This window comes from Zonotrichia albicollis, chromosome 3 (genome assembly GCF_047830755.1).
Source record: "Zonotrichia albicollis isolate bZonAlb1 chromosome 3, bZonAlb1.hap1, whole genome shotgun sequence".
NCBI classification, from domain to species: Eukaryota; Metazoa; Chordata; class Aves; order Passeriformes; family Passerellidae; genus Zonotrichia; species Zonotrichia albicollis.
In genome coordinates, this window is record NC_133821.1 from 86,915,690 (window position 1) to 86,934,045 (window position 18,356).

The following is an 18,356-nucleotide window of genomic DNA, read 5'->3' on the forward strand; positions in this document are numbered from 1 at the left end:
AAAGGCAGAAATTAATTAAAAAAAAGCCTGCTGCTTAAAGTGATCTTGCAAACAATGACCTGGCACAAAAAAACTTATTTCTAAGGGTAGGATAATTGTGTCATAAAGATTGCATTCCTTTTTGTAGTTAGAGTTGAGAATTATTTGTTCCATTGTAATCTCTCCCCAAATATGATTAATTTTTTAAAAATTTATTTCTGTTTTTATCACTACATGTATAATTTTTAATCCTTATATTTTGTTGTAATCCAGCAGAGAGTAAGTGAGGAAAAAGGGTCTCCTGCTCTTGGAAAGAAAACAAAAATATTTGATTTTATTTCTGAATTGAAAAATTATCTTCAAGGCATTTAAAAGACTATCAAAAATGGGATATACATGCAGAGTACATATGCAAAGGAAGAAGGCAGAAAGTATTTCAATTTCTTTACTATTCCATGGTTAGTACTGAAATTTGAAAATTTCTACTTTTTAATTATATTCCAGATAGTTTTTCACAGACAGAATAAAACTTTTATTTCCAAACCCATATGTATATAAAAAAATGAGACTTTTTAAATGCAGTAATATTTGGGGAAAAAAACCCAAACCAACTCTTTTTTTAAATAAAATCCTTTTGCATTCCCCTTTTGATATTTTCTTTTTCTTTCACAGTAGAATAGGAAAAAAAAAGCAAGACAAAGTGGAGTAAAGACCAAAAAACTTGAAAACTAAGTAGAATTAGAAACCAAAATTATGGACAATTTGTTTATTTAAAACTTCTATATGCTACTGAATTTTATTTTACCAAATAAATTACTTACAAATATTTTAATATTTTCTTTCCAAATAAGTTGATTTTGATAGAAATACCTCTTTATAGAAACATTTTAAAGTCAAAATTCTTTGGCAGATTTTAATTCTGCTGGTGTTTACGATAACCTGATATAAGGAGAAATAATTTAAGTAGAATTAAAAACTATTGAGTAACCTCTTTTTTTCTATATAAAAAGCTTATTCATATCCATTCAGAGTATTTTCCCCCTAAATGCAACAGTTATTGTACCACTAAAATACAAATAGACCATGCAATGCTTTCATTGGATAGAATTTACCTGAAGCCATTTAAGTCAATAAATCTTTGCTGAAAATATTATTTTTTTAATTTTCCTTATTTATTCAGCTTTAAAAAGTATGCATTTTCTTGAGAGTCAGCCATATGGAGGAGACATTTCAAATGCTATTCTTCTAAAGAAAAGCAATTGCCAAAAGATACTAAGCTACTAAATATTTAAATACTTTTTCTTATTTAAAACAAGCAGACAAAAAAAACCCAAAAAGAAACCCCAAAAATTTAAAATAATAAGTAAACTTAAACATCTACAAAGAGCATCTCCTGTGCTGCAGGTCAAAAAGTAAGGGAAGACTTGAACTTCCATCAAGTCACAATGATTTTTTTAATTAATATTTTAACTTTTCAATAGGAAGAAAAAAACTATCTTCAGGCTCACAAATAAGCATGTGCAGTGTTCCAAGCTTACCTAAATGCTTACAGAGGGGAGAAATGTGAAATATGAATTTTCTAAGATTTCTGCTTTAAAAAATTATAAAAATTTGCTTAAAAGTCACAGCCTTTCCAAACTCTCTGTGCCATGGAAAGCCTACTACCTTTTTTATTTCTCTTAATTCTTACCTTGCTTTGCCAACAGCTAGAACAACTAATATTTCTGTGATGATACACTCTAATTCCTAGTTCTCATCTCTTCACCCCACCTGTGACACTTCCTTCCTTACTGGATTCTAAGGAATCTTTCATGAGTGCAAGATAAGACGTTTGGGACTCTATTCCCTAGGTTTTGAAAGCCAGAAACCAAAAAGCTTTTCTTCACTCTATAAAATCCATTCTTATTTAACTTAAATAGCTACTCATATGCCTGTAGCATATTTCAGCTCAAGGCAGAAAAATCTTTAAGGGCATTTTTTTCTGAAGGATTTCATATAGAAGTGATTAATCTTCTGGTGAAATGTTGTGATATTTTCCCATGAATTTTATGTGACATTGATTGGAAAGGTAAAATACCATTAGTGCTCAATGTATTACATACTGGATTCCAATGTATATGCATACATGAAGACAGAAATAGCCAGCATCTAATATTTATCTTAGAGGAGTCAACATTAAAGATTTGAAGGTCCTTAGAAGGGCAGAGAAAGTTCTTTTCTGGCCCCTTGTTGCAGATGAAGTTATGATTTTGTTGCCCTGTAAATATATTTAACCATCTACAATGAGCCAGGCTACTGTTTTTCTGATTTGTCTAACTCCTAGTGACAAACACTTTTTCATAGGCAAGTGTTCTGCACATACAAGCTGAACTGCTTGGTTAGAGTGTCATCATTAATTTATGACCAGACTTTTAGAAAGGTAATTTGGGAGAGATGTGCAGGACATTTCTTGCTGATGGGAAGCCAGAACATGTATAAATATTGCATATGATACTTTGAACAACGTTGAAGTACTTAAAGCAGGTTTAAAGCTTTTTTCTAAAAATGTATCAAACAGAAAATATTTAATTTATCCATTGTGCTTCAAAGATGCTGTGCCTGAGTTGTGAGACAAATGCTAGTTTAGATAACCTTCTAGAACTCTACAGATTTTCAGAACACCTTGACTACATATCTTAGGCTTTTCTAGAGTTTTAAATGTTCATCCTCTGCAATGGAAAAATGTCATTTTTTTCCATGATTCATCCTTTGTCACTGTGCCATTAAATTCAATTTTTGAACCTTAATATTCAAAAATTATTTGGTAATGAAGATGGAAGTTGCTATTTACTAGTAACCTGGATTTAACTTGACTAAAAATGTTTCTTTTGTTTTTTAATTAGCAGACAAATATAATCATATTCCATGGGTTTCAAAGTTTTTGAAGCTATAGTTCTTCTAAAGTACACTGAAAGTTAATTTCCTCTTCCATTTTCTATTTCAGAATTTCTTTTGAAATGAAGCTTTGTACATTTTATCTTTTCATCCACATCCTGAGCTGAAGAAATTTGAGGCAGAATTGAGAACTATCCTGAAATTAAACAAGCGTTCTCCTGAACATGCTTTGTTCTCTATTTCACTGAGGCTGGAAACAATTATGTGTGAATGAGATACAGTCAAATGAATGAGATACAGTCAAATGAACCTGTATTTTTTAGCAGCCAGAATTAAAAAGAAAGGAAAATTACTAGTTAAGACAGTCCTTAGTTCAGACTTGAGATGGAGACATGCACTGTAAATAGGCAAAGATTGTTTTCTCCATTTTTTGTGGAATATTTGCTCAGTTGATAAATTTCAAGAACATGTTGGTTAAATCCCAGAAATATTTTATGGAAATTATTATGGGGTTATTCATACCTTTTACATGAACAGTTATTTCTGATTTTTCCTCCTCTGACTAATTATTCTGATGAGAATTTGGGGTTGATCTGGTCCTGGATTGTCTAATTTAACCTTTATCAAATGGAGCCACCTTCAGGAAAGCCTGCAGATCTGTGAATATTTGTCATTCCACATGTCCAAAGAACCCTAACCCCTTCAGTTGTGGGAAATATTCAGAAACTTAAGACCAAAGAAACAATGAAACACAATTTCTAATTGATAACAATATTTTATCTATTATAACTCTGTTTATCTACATTACAATAATTTTAAATTAAAATTCCATACATTTTGTTATTCCTTATCATGCAGGCTTTGCTTTTACAATAATGTTTTACATAAATATAATTGCTTGAAGAAGATGGAATATAATACTGGGTTTACACAATAGGAAATTTAAAAATATAAATTTTCAAATGAGATGCCAGGATTGTTTCTACAGTAAGAGCTTTTATGTTTTTACAAGCAGAAATAGTGAAATAGCATTCTACTCCTGCATAAGTAATATTCAGAAAATATTGTGTTGGTATAGACACAGTTATTAATCATTTAATAGATTAATATCTTTATATAATCCAGCTCCTCCCACATTTCATAGGAGAACCTCAATATTTAGATAAATGTTGCCTAAAAGAATGAATTTTATTATCTCCTCCTTAGCAGTTTGCTGTGAATGTCTTCTTGGGCCACTGAGTATCATCACTGGATAGTGACTAAGAACTATTTATCAAGTAAAATCTTTCCCTGTTCACAGTTGATTTCCTTGAAACAAATTATTACTTCACGAAAGCCTTTCATATTTTTCTTTCTAAGTAAACATAACTAAAACTAAGAAAAATATTGCTTCACCACAAAGGAGTAGAGAGACATTGATGGGATAATATATGGTGTCTCTCCTTAGCTACAGGAGTTTTGGTTTTTCTCTCTAGTTAATTTTTATTTCTCACTTTTAGCCACAAAAGGACTGTGATTGCCTTCCTGTAGCTCTAAATTTAAACAAGAAAAACATATGCCTTCCCATACCTTCAATCCTGTATTTGATTCCTGTGTCCTGCAAATTAGCCCAAGTTGGCATTATGTAGGGAAGACCTGAGAAAACAAGAATGGAGAAAATGGGGATTTAACCTTAAATATGGAAGAGCAGTATCTCAGTCATTGCAAATATTGCAAACAATAGGATTAGTGTGAGATTTACATTAATTCTCTAATTAAATGACAAAAACATTATATAATTAGATGACAAAAAGGCTTGATTCCTTGTACCTGCAGGGAAATGGAGGAAGAAACTTGATCATCAGGAATTTCTCAGTATTGTAAAACTGGCAGAATAAAGAATACAGGAATGTGGAAAAACATGTCTTGGTTTAGCAGAATGCAGACTAAGTAATACAGAGGAAGTTTTAAGTGATTTCCCAGAAAACATGGCCAAAAAGAATATCTGCATAATATGTCTGCATATTCTCTGCTTTTATTTGTATTTCTGTTTTTTAGGGATGCTACAGTAAGAAAACAAAAGGTTTCATATTCCTGAGTGCTTACAGATAAAATGTAGCTGAAAAACAAAAATTACAATCGGAAAGAGAGTTTTTGTTGAAAAACAAAAAGTACAAGTGGAAAAGTACAAGTGGAATGAGACCAGTGAAATGCTGAAAAAAAGTTCATCAAAAATAGCCAACAGAATGGACAGTGACCACTGCAGGATGAGGGTTGCTGGCTGCTGTGTGGTCTGGGCACCCCTTCTCTGCAGAGCTGAAGTGCATGAAGGCTCCTACGAGGACCTTTAGCACTCATTCCCAATGGGAGCAGTCAAACTTTCAAAGGAAAGCCCATTAATGTCAACACTCTCTGCCTTCCACTTCAATTTAACATAATTGTGAAGGGAGAAAAGTAGCTGTCAAAATATTTGATTAAAAAAAAAAACAGACAGGTCTAAAAGCAACAGTTCCTTTTAAAGACAAGAGGATTTGAGGAAACATTAAAACTGAGCAAATGAGAACAGTGTCATCAGTAGCAGAATCAGAGAATTTTAACTAAAACATTTCATGAGCACTTTGCTATTAGACTTAAATGCTCATACAATGCTGATTTAAGATACTCTGTCTGAAGCAACTACAAGTATAAATGCAGCTTTAATACACCAGTAGTTCAGAAAGTTATTATCTGTCTGTACAAGCACCGATCAAAATGATTTTTTGTTATCTGTATGTCATGCAGTATGAAAAATATTCCAAAAGATTATGGAACAAGGAGTAATAAAAGCTTCTTCATTCTTTAAGAATCACAGAATCACAAAGTTGTTTGGTTTGGAAGAGATCTCAGAGATCATTTAGTTACAACTTTCCTGCCATGGGGGGCTGTATTGTGTGTTTCATAGATCACTTGAAATGTTTATGAGCAATATTACTGGTTTTAATGACCCATTTCCTACCTGTTTCCCTAATCTGAGAAAATAAGTAATACCAAATGCTCCCCACCATATCCATCAAATACTGCAAACCTTTCAGCCAAGGTTATGAAGATAAAAAGTGAGCATGGATACAATCCAATCCAGAAAGTAAGAAAGAAATCTGTGCAGAAAGTGTTTCAAATACCAATCTGAAAAGGACAGTGAATTAGCTGCCTTATGTATATGCTGTGCCTTGATGTTTAATTTTGTATTACAATGCTTTTTAGCTTTCTTACTGAGATATACAATCAAATTATTTTATTATGTTGTAGAACATGATTTTGTCGTATTGTTTGCACTTGAACTGTATTAGTACCTTAATTAACCTCTTGTTAAAAGATGCTTTTCTTCCCTGATCAAGATTTATTTTCTACCAACAACAGAAAAAAATAACATTCTGAATTTAAAAACCTGTGATCTGATTACAGCTAACCAAAAGGTAACTAATTTTTCCTTTTTTTCAGTTCAAACTATTTTATATGATTCCTTCTTAACATCTTCCAACATGCAACTGAATGAAATTCTCATATCCAGTGTAAATGACCAGAAGTAATTTCACACAACAATTATTTTACAACACAGACTGACACTATAGTTACTTTTATCTTTCTTTTTGAGCAGGTGTCTCAACCATGGATGGTGACTCACTGGAAAGAAAGCCCAGCCAGATGAGAACAAAGCAGTGCCTAATACCTGAATGGCCATTTAATCAAACAGGATTCATTCAAGAAGGAAACTAGCACAGATAATGCCACAGCTTATGCCACACACTGTGGGGAACACAGCACACACTACTGGAGCCTGAATTGCTGCATTACTCCCACCAACCCTTTTCTCCATGAAGAGTAAATCCATGCATCTATGACACTGACTAGAGATTTAAGCCTGGCTTATTAGAATTCAGTCCACCTGACTCACCTGGTATGGGCCAATAGATTAAGCTTGTGTTCTGCAACATGGTCTCTGGAGTTCTCTTCCATCCTACGAGACCGAGATCCATGGGTTGGTTCCATTTATCTAATAAGTAAATTAGAGACTTCTGAAGATTCAAAAGTCCTTTAAAATTATGCAGTTATTCTCCATCACCCTAACAGATCACTTTGCACAGGGCTGAGCTCCAAAGTGTTATGAACAAAAGCAAACCAAGTAATTTAATGTTGCTTATACTGTGCCTTAATATAAATAAATATATTTGCAAAATTTTCTGCTTTTGTGATGAGTGGAAGTATTCCATGTTAAGGCACTTTATACTTCTCAAACTTCAGCTTTTTGCAGATGAGATCAAGATACCTTAAGAGGACTAATCAGTGAATTTCCATCTGCCTCTTATTGTCTGCATCCCTTCTCTATGCCCAGAGCATTCAAGAGCAAGTGAACCTCATGTGGCTTAAGGTAAATTCTGGAAAAGGATCTTGCGGCCTCCTGATTTTGGCTTAGATACCTATATTCTGGCCACTATGCAGTTCAGCCCAAAAATATTTTGTGAATCTGGCCCAGGTGTGTTTTTGATAGACCTGTCAGTACTTCAGCTGGAAAGCAACTGCAATTTTGAAACGATCGAAAATGTGAAAAAATTATTTTTGCCACTCACCAGCTTATAAATTCATCAGTTTCCACTAAAAACAGACTCATACAATTTTTTATGCACCACTTAAAGTTAAATTGATAATATAGAAATTATGGAAAATTGGCCAACTGAAAATTGTATAAACAATTCTAAATATGAGCCCTGATGCATTCAAAACAGAAGTAACTGCTTACTTTGACTGGGTAGCCTGCAATTATTAAAGAACCAGTAAGGTGAACATCAGTAGGTTCAAGGCAACTAAAGAAGTATCCTCCTTTATGGATGATGGAAATTTCTTTACAGATGGAATAGACTACCTACCTTCTAGATCCACATCTTTCTGCCCTTGTTGCCCTTGTTGAGGGACTGAAGAAAAGGAAAGGTATATTGAAATCAGATTTGTGAGGTGCCTAATTTGGATGGACTAAATCCATTCCATGCTCCTCCATCTGAATTTTTGACCTAAATTCTGAAGATTAATTAAATAGTAAATCTAAATAACTGATTTGTTTCTTAGTTAAATTCTTTGGGAAGCTATCATAGAATTCTAGAGGTTTGTTTTTTTAGTGATAAAAGCTTAGAAATAATGTGGCATACAGTTCTCACAGAACTGTTATTTCACATGAGGTTTCTGCCTTGTTTACTTGGAGGTACTAGTCATATTCCCTAAGTTTTTTCATCTTAATCCTTCATAAAATTTGACATTCTTTCCTGCACTCCTAAATTTGCTGTTCCCCAGCCTTAGGCATACCATGTCCTTCATCTCACTTTTGAATGTATATTTACTGTACACCAATCAATCAAAGAATCCAGTAATAACATGTTTCATAAACTGCCAGAATATCAGTACAAAAGGCCATCAAAAAAATCTCTCAAGACAAAATGAATAGGTGCAATTTCTTTATCTGACAAACTATTTAACTGGCCTAACATTTATTAGAAGTAAATGATCCTGACAGCTAAATGCAACATGAAAAAAAAAGTAATTAAATAATCAAATAGAGTATGTAAAAAAGCAATAGGTGAACACCTTCTCTGCTGAAGTCATCAGCACTTCCAGACACATTTTTCTTTTTGTGAAATGAAGATGTACAGGAAAACACAGTATTCAGCCTATAAAAAAAGATTAAAACAGTCCCAAAAGTTCAACATTTTATAGTTTTATATGTTGTAGTCTGACAAGGAGAAGACCCATTCTAAGTAGTATTGCTAATACTTATTATCCAAACCCTGAATACAAAAACAATTATATTTCTTATGATGAACTTCATATAGTCCTGGAGGGTAGGAAGATGCTGGTGGAGATCCTGAGTAAAACATTATATTACATAAACCTCAATATATCTTTTATAGTTCATTCAAAAATATACGTGAAATAAAATTAGGAGCTTTGTACAACACCAAACATTTTTCTAATTATTTCCTTTCATACAAAAGGGAGTGGTTATCCATAGGCTTGCCATTTTTGGCTTTCATGATTGGAATAAGGATGCATTTACATTATCTAGGCTTCATTATACTAGTTTTATTTCCTTTGCTGCTTCAGTTTGAACTTTTTTTGAGAGAAAAGTTGATAAAAGGAAGCTAAATAAACTTGCAATTTAAAGTATGAAAATGCTCTGTGGCAAGAGATTGGACAGGAAATCTCCAAAGAGAAAACTCATTAACAATACATGAGCCCTGAAGATGTGGGAGTTTTTCTGAAAAATGGGTACCATTTAAACTTGCAATTAACTTGTGAATTAGGAGCAGATGAATATAATGATGTCTAATAAATGAATGTCTGGCTTGAAATAAATGACTACATTAAACTTACATAGTTGTGCGTATTTTCTAATCCATGCAGTACAAATACAAATTTTCTTTTATAAAATGGACCAATATTTTTATTTAAGTCAAAGGCCCTCTTCCTTTTGATGAAGCATTTATCTGAATATTTATTAACAGGTGAAAGGAGCAAGCAAATCAAATGACAGACATAGCAAAGTAGGTACCTCATTACGAGGGCTGGAAGTGAGGTCCTTCATAATAGACGTACATCAGATAAAGTGCATGCTTCTAAAAGAATTCACTGAAGTTATCTGCTCAGAATTTAGATTAAGTCAATCAAAAGCAGATTTTCTCGTATATATTTGTTCCTTTTCCTTTCCTTAGAGAAGGATAGGAGATCCAGTAAAACTGATTACCTTCTAACTACCAAAGATTATTGTTAATTTTGAAAGGAGCAATTAGAAATAAGAAAAGCATATTTTGCTAAAATTATCACTAGTGGGTAATTTTATTTCTGTGGGGAAAAAAATCAATTTCACAGGATGGCATTTTTCTTAATAGAGGAACAAAAAATTAATTTCAAATTTCTAGGTAGTTAAATGGAGAAACAGTTTTTCTGGGTAGTGTATACAAAACAAGATCAAACTCTACACAACTGAATCAGATATAATCATGGGCAAAAGTTCAGGCCAATATGCAGGGGATGGGGAAAAAAAGAACAACAAAAACTCAAGAGAGGTGATTTGCAGATATTTGTCCATGAAAATGTGAAAGGCCTCACACTGTCAGAGTGGTATCTCCCAGGCAACCACACCTCAGACAGAACTGGCAACAAATATAAGATGCAGCTGTTATATGTGACATATTCATAATATTCTATTTCTTTATTCATTAGCTTGGCTAGAATATGTTCCTGTTTGAAATATGGGCATGGTTTATAATTGCTTAATATTTAGTATCTGCATATAAAATACGAATAGAACCCAACCAGTTGTATACAATTTGTATATTTTTATTATAATTCCCTTAGAAAACTGCCATCCATTTCAAAATGTAAATGGGAGAAAATAGTATAATTCATATATATCTAAATAGATAGAGATGGAACAATAAATATAATGTGAATCTGTAAATATGTACTTCTGTTAGCCTATTCTGTATATCTACAATATAGATATGTCTGAGATACAAATATGTATATCCTTATATATTTTCACTTAGGTGAATTGTGATATATGCTTGTTAATGTTAATTGTGTCTGCACATACATACACACACACAACCCCTCAACCCCTCTACATATAAATATATATATATATATATATATATATATATATATTTATCACATCAACACAAAAGATTGAGGTTGGAATTACAATTGTCTTTTACCATTCTCTTTTTCAAGCAGGGCTTCCCACAGCCAGTTGATTAGGATCACATCCAGATGGCTTTTGAGTACCTCTGAAGACAGAGATTCCACCATCTCCCTGAGCAATCTGTGCCCCAGCTCAGTCATCCTCCCAATGGAAAAGTCTTTCCTGATGCTCATACAGAGCCTCCAGTGTTTCAGTTTGTGTCCATTGCCTCTGGTGCTGTCTCTGGGTATCCCTGAGAAGAGCCTGGCTCTGTCTTTGCATCCTCCTCCAGGTATCTGCACACAAACATGAGATCTCCCCAGAGGCCTCTCTTCTCCAGGATGAACAGCCCCAGCCCTCTCTGCCTTTCCTCACAGGAGGGGTTCTCCAGCCCTGAATCACTTCTGCCAGCTTTCACCACATTCCCTCCAGTGTCTCCTCTTGCACTGAGGAGCACAGAACTGGGCACAGCACTCCACATGCACCCCACCAGGGCTGAGAAGTGGGGCAGCATTGACTCCTTCAACCTGCTGACTACATTTTCCTGAACACAGCCCAGGTTTTCCTTTGCCTTCTATACTCCAAGGACACGCTTCTGGCTCCTGTGAATACATACAAACTTACATGCACGTGTTCTGATTTATCCTGGTCTTGATAGAAAGGACTAAAAGAGGATTTAAAAAAATAAATCTCCATAAAATAATGTGCAGTATTTTTCTCTTAATGAGATATAAGATTGTTTAGTGTGCCCTAATTTTTTTCAAAGCACCAGTTCTTGTATGAGATATAGACACTATTTTTATTTCACCAAATTTTTACTCACTGACAGTACAAAGTTAAATAACAGCTTTAATATTCTGTTTCCATCAAACAGGATAAAACATCCTTTGGGGAATGGAAATCTAAAGGGAATAGTATATATATATATGTGTGTGTGTGTGTGTGTGTGTATTTATATATACATATATATATATTTTTTTTCTGACCTTTCTGGATCTTGGAACTCAGCCCAGATTTATAGTCATTAATTCTCTGAATCCAAAAGTGTCTAAGATTCACTTTAAATAAAATTAAGGATTCAGATTCTCAATGGCACTCAGCAGCTTTCACCTAGTTTAAATTAAACCTAATGGAATTTAGTTAGTTTTTGAACCTGTGTGTAGGTACATAATGTACATAATGATTTCACCAAGCTAGTGAAATCTCTGCCTTCCTGCCTAAACATTCCTGCCCCAAAGACATTGAATTCTGTTAGGAGATTTCATAAACTGAAGTTTTATTACCCCTTATATTTTGAGACCTATCAGTACCTCAGTTTATTAAAGGTTTAAAACCTGAATGTTTTTCTATCACAGTTCTCCACTTAGATTTTCCCTGTGCATGCCATCGGTGCAATACCCCTGAGTCTGGTGAGTGAAAGATGAATCTAGGAAAATAGTGGATTTCCAGATACAACTCCCCACCTATTTTATTCCACATCTACCTACTTAGTGTACACATTCTATATATCCTCTTCAATACATATTTAACTTTCCCCACCTAAAGAAGAATTGAAAACCCAACATAAACATTTTGATATAAGTTCTAAAGCCAGATGAGTGGTAATACTCAATAGGTAAAAATCTGAACTGAAAAGATTTTGCTCTATGTGGAAACTTTACATGATGGGAGGTGATGAATTTCGCTCAGCTCCTGGAAAATACACCAGCTCAAAAGTAACATAGTATTTGTTTTCCATTTCCTCATTGCTCAGTAAGAAAAGTCTATTAATTTTCCAAGTGTCAAAGAAAGATCATGGGTGAACTGGACTTACCAGATGATTTTTATTCAAAAATCCTCAGAAGCTAACATTTTCAGACTGCAACCATTCACAAACAGAAACCATCCTTAATGACTCCTGTGGTTTAGGTTTTTTATTTAATTCAGCTGACTACAAGGTGAATGTTCTTGTTTTTTCTTTTGACCTTCACATTTTTAATAAATGGAGATCTGTCAGGTGTTTTTCTAGCCAAACACAGCACCCATGGTGTAGTGGTGTGTAAGTTCATTAGCTTTCATGGTTTAAAGTCAGGTGAACCTGAGTATCTGCTTAATTTCTATTTTTCATTCTACAAAGCATTCATGAGTAACCAGCTGTGTCTCATGCCAGCTTTTTCTCCCAAGTGTGCTCATGTAGCTTGTTCTGAGTGAGTGTATGATAAAGGAAGGACACAGAATCAGGCTGGTTGCAGTAGAGCCAGAGACAATGCCCATGGTTCTGCAAATAAAACTGACAACTAAACCAGTTGACAAATTTTGTCCCCCTTCTGGCTGAAAACTCTAATAGGAAGATTTCCAACAGGATAGATATGCTGATTTTTATCTATTTCCAGGTACAGCTCAAGTAAGATTCATGGCAGCAACTGAAGCTGAAGTAAGCTCTGTAGTCAGAGAGAAAGTATCAGTAAAAAATTCCACTGGGCTGTACACAGCACAAGTGTGGAAGAAAATGAATTCCAGCACCACAGACTGTCAGATCTGGCTGAGGCCCTGCATTCCCTAGTGACCATGTGTACATTTCCCAGGACAAGTAACATGGCAGAACTCTGGCTACTATGATTACTTATCTTCATACAGATGTGGGCAAGAACAAAGCCTCTTGAATAAATGTTACCTTTTCAAGATGCAAGGTGAGAGGAAGCATCAAAAGTTCAGTGGAATATTCCAGCCTAGTTTAGTGTTCCTGAGTATGTGCCTGGGTGCGCCAGTTCTTGTAGACAGAAACTGGAAATGAATGTAGAGACCCGCAACATGGCCCTTTTAATCAGTTCTCATATAAGGTGTAGGAGTATCTGAAATACCCTAGAGAGTTATAGGATTAAATCTACTCACAGCCAGCTCAGGGAAAGGGGAGCAGGCTGACAGAGATGTACAGTACTGTGTTTCCCAGGATCTCTTGTCCCAGTGCTGGCATTCTGAAAATCTGCATTCCTGCTGCTGGGGACTGTATAGACCTGTGGCTATTTCTGAACTTGGTCCATAAAGAGAATTCTGTCTCCATTCCTTCAGTTCTGTAATGGCATTAATCCCTGGCCATTTCTTTAGCATTGACCCCTCCCTTTGTTCAGACACCTCAGTCCTGTCTAGGCTCTTGCTCTTTAGAACAGCAAAATTCTTGGTCTGCAGTGCTGAGAAGCTTAAACTGCCAGTGAGCATTTTTTCACCCCATTGAGTCTGATTATACTTTTATTCACTGCACAATATTTATCTACTTTTTTTTTTTTTCTTTTAGTCTTAAAGTTTAGCAGCTTTGACAGCTACATAATACCTCTAAGTATTTAAAAGCACTCATTATAGTCTTGCTTTGGGAATTGCAAAGTTTCATTCTTACTAGTCATTTACTGCCTTTAAACATTCAATATCTTTTCATGAAAAGGGATTCTTTGAGGTAATGGGAGGAAAAATATTCTCTCCAGCTTATTTTGCAACTTTCTCCAATTTTTCAAGACTTCTTTACAACTTTTCACTTCAAGTGCTTGAAATCAGTTCTTTCTGCCACCAGAAATGAAAAACAAGGATTCATATTACTAAACTTTACTAATATGCTCAAGTGTTCCTCAACAGGACCTTTATTTTTAAATGAAACTCAGGATACTTGGAAGAACCAGCTGCTTTTATGTCCAGTGCTTCTTCCCCCAGTCACTTTTCTTGTCTTTTAATGGACTCTCCAGTTTCCCAACATCTTTTTTGTACTCAGAGGAAAGGACCAACCTGGACTCTTCCAGGTGCAACCACTTGTGTGTAAAATAAAGGGGAAAATCATGTCCTCCAGCCATCTGTGTGCCTATGCAATTGGTAATTCTGCTGATCACATATTTAGACTTTACTGCTGTCAGGGCACAGTGCTGATTGCCATCCACCAGGTCCCCACACCCTCTTCTGCAGATTTATCACTGAGTCTGTCAGCTCACAGCCTGTTTCCCAGCACAGGGTGGCCCCAGGTGCAGGACTTCACCTCTGGTGCTGTTGAACTTTATGTGGTTCTTGCTGGCCACTCCTCCAGCTTCCAGAGGTTCCTCTGGTTAAGTCATTGTGACCATAAAACACTTTCATAAATATTTGGAAAGTGACTGCGACCTTTCTGATATTTTAAATACATGACAATATAAAGTAGTTGAAGTTTAAGCAGACAAAAAAGAAGACAAATTGTATTGCATGGTCTGCAAACATGCACAAGCTGCATAAATGAATGTATTAGAAGTCTCGTAATATCAATAGGGATTTTTGACAAATGGTTTTTTAAAATTTTTAGCAGATATATTTGGGAATATTTACGTTTGCCACCTGCTAGTCATTTTATTTTGCTGTTGCAAAGAAGTTAAAAGTGTAAATCAGAAAAAAAAAAACCCAAAGAACCAAACAGTCAGTAAGGTTTTGCTTGTTGGGAGCAACAAAAATAATTATCTTTGCCACTAATTCAGTGAAAATGATCTTGCAGCTTGGATTCATGAGTAATAGTTCTAGTAACTAAAGAGAAGTGGTATTCATGAACTTTATGTAACTTAGAAAATGTTTTTGTTTCATTATGTTTTCTCTGTTCATACTGATTAATTATCAAAATTTTGCTAGTGGAGTTTATAAGATAACTTTGGTTATCTTATCAAAACCTTTAATTCTTTAGCAAGACACTTGGGGAAAAAAAAAAAAGAACCATCAAACTGCATCAAACCGTTAAATTAAAACCATTAACAACTCAACACTATTCACATAAACAGCAAAGGGATTTCCACACATGAAAATAACTTCAACATAGCATCTTAACACAACTTTTAACAGTAATGCACACATTGTTGTCTCATTCTTGCTCCTCAGGGACCTTGCAGCAGGGATCTCAATACCCTGACAGGGAACAGCCTTCACTGAGTTATGTTTTAGGAATTGTACAGACTGAAATACAATAAACTCTTTTTTACTATAGTGTCACTTAATAAAATATAGGTTTATTTCAAGCTCAATTTTCTGGAATGGAGCTTGTCAGTCATATTAGGTTATGGTACTCTAGAAAATGTCAAATATATTGAATATGCCAGAAGCATGTAACATGCTAAAATGACTCAATTTTGAGACTTTCATAGTACCTGGGGTAGGGTAGGGGGGTTTTAGAACAAATTTTACTAATTCTCTTGGATTTCAAATGCTCTTTTTAATCCTGAAATTATAGACTGTCAGCTGTGCCAAAGCCACACATTCTTTCATCCACTTATGAGGATTAAAATGAACATATATTGCAAAATTATTATTTCTGTGAAAATACTGTGCATTTCTTAATATGAAATTGGGTGCAAACATCAGGTTTGTATTGTCACTTCAGGTTATGTGACATTCATTGACTCACGTGGTATATGATATCCCCCATCTGTGAAGCTATCATATTTATTTAAAGTGTTGCCTACTCTCCATTTTCATCCAGGAAATATATTCCTTCTATTGTCAGTACATCTTGACAGCTGTACAAATAAGACAGATGAGTTTTGGGACCTTTTTGTCCAACCTCTTTGCTTTTGCAGAATCTTGGAAACCTCTTGGGTATCTAGATGTTAGGAGCCAAATATCTTTGCTGTATTTAAAATAGGAAAGCTCAGCTATTGCTTCAGGCTGCTGGAATTTCCATGCTCTCACAAGCTCAGGACTAGACTGAATGTGTTTAGATCCAAATTATTCAAGCTATGAGAGCTAGAGAAGTCTCCCAGAGTATCTGGTAAAAAGTATGTAGCAATGTGCATTGCCTGACAGCTTTGCCGCTCCTAGAGTTGTGTCACCAAGACTGTGCTCCTGCAAGAGCTCTGGTGGCCTCTCCACACCCACTCTTTCAGATGGGATTCACTGATTTCCAGAGCACATCAGCAGTGGTTCAGCCAATGCAGCCAGGAGGGTCTTCCTTAATGAGTAAATATCAGAATAAAAGACAGGATTTACATGTTATAATTTCACATACTAATTAAGCACCATCCTAATATATCTACCAGCATGTGATGGATCCTGAGGGCTCCTGTGTAGATACCAAAAATGGAAGTATTGTCACTTAATTCCTTGGACCTTGTCTTCCTTGTTTAAATTTTCTGGTTTTCTTGTTTTCTGATAGTTGACAGATGCAAATTAAAGTGAATTGGAGCAAGTGCCTAAGAATCAATTGTTGGTCTGTCACTGTGAAGAGTAGCTCTTATCACTACCATTGGTGTCATACATCTGCATTTTAAAGCCAGATCCCTCAGCCAGTTTTTCCAGTCAAGGCAGTATCTGCTAATCTATTCACTGACATTAAACTATTCCTAATTTTCATTCAAGATCCCTTTTTTTTTTGTATTACCCAATGGCCTCAATTTTTATTTTTTCTAGAGGAACACTGTACCAGCTTCCTCCGCCTTTCCGGGTTTTATGTTTCTGATACAAAAATTTATAAGGTAGAAACAAATAAAACCAACAAAACATTCCTGAGCATTTGACTAGTAAAAAGAAATTGGGTTCTTCTGTATGCTCCTATCAAAGAAGCTCTTAGAATTCTTCAAACACTGTGTGTTCTGTTTCATATTTGAGAAGGATATTATGACAAGAAAATCTGCACTGTTGACAATGCTCATTAATTTTCTTAACATCATGCCTAAATTCCCAACCTAAGCAAGGAGAGAATAGCCAGTGAGTGTTCTGATGTACACATAAGTCCAGCAGCTGCTGACAAGGAGGAAAGAGGGTATTTTGGACACACTGAAGTTCTGTGCACCATCTCTTGTTCCCAAATAAGTCTGGGCAAAAAGTTGCCTGAGTCTACACAGAGATTTTTAACAACCATCACTTTGTATGTCTCAATGAGATTTAATAAATTTATTTATCCTTTAATTGTATTCAGATCTGTAATGGATCTCTACTCTCTAGAATAGCACTCCTTCTTAATACAAGAAGTAGCCTCTTTGTCACAGTATTTCTATGTTATACATTCCTATAGCTCTCTTTTCTTTCTTCCACAGGACTGAAGTGAACAGAACAAAAGCTAATCTTTATTTTTGTATACTCCAGCATGAAAAGTAGTCTTCATTTTCTTTATATTTTTCTCGAAGAATGAGCTTATTTTACTTACATTTATTTTCTTTTGCTTTGGTCATGGAGGACAACATTTATCTTAAAACTGAAGTGTGTCTTGGTCACAGTTCTGATGCTTAAATCAACAGCCTAAGAAAGAGACAGTCTTTTGGTAGGAAGGGTAAATTTGCAGAGTTTGCCTGAAAGAAGGTAAGGAAAAGCATGATGTGGAATTGTTCATGTTGTGAGAAGGCACAACTTTGACCATACCAGGGTTAGGCTTTTTTTTGTAACAATAAGAAGATAAGACAGAGAGGAAAAAAAGTTCCATGGGAGAGGAAAATATCCAGGGACTCTCCAATTCAGAGTCTAATTAAGAGCATGAAAAGACAAGTTTCACTTCAAAAATAAAATAAAACAAGAGATTATATACCTCATTACAGCATTTGAACTGTCACTGCAGGAAAAGAGAAAAGAGAGCAGAAGTTTAGCCTTAAAGGCCTGTATTTCAAAAATCTTTACCAAAAAATTTTTTATATTTTTAAAAATTTTAAGGCATGACATATACACACACATACATCCACTCACAAAAAGAAAGTCTTGATCCCTAGAAGAAATGGCTGATATTATGTGTTATGAGTGAAAGGTATTTGGAAAATAATTTGGATTTAAGTTGATTGTATCATTTTGACAAAACAACTTAAGCTCAGTGTACATATACATAAAAACTTATATTGATATTAAATTTTCCTTCATAGAAAAATGA

General features: G+C 34.7%; 1 long non-coding RNA gene across 1 annotated transcript in view; it reads left to right on the plus strand.

Annotated features, from left to right (window-relative positions):
- Positions 1-9,480, plus strand: part of LOC113459616 (uncharacterized) — a 33,742-nt gene extending 24,262 nt beyond the window's left edge. Inside the window, exon 10 of the long non-coding RNA XR_012579694.1 lies at positions 6,467-9,480. This is a non-coding gene — a long non-coding RNA (uncharacterized LOC113459616). The remainder of the gene's footprint in view (positions 1-6,466) is intronic.
- The last annotated feature ends 8,876 nt before the right edge of the window (positions 9,481-18,356 follow it).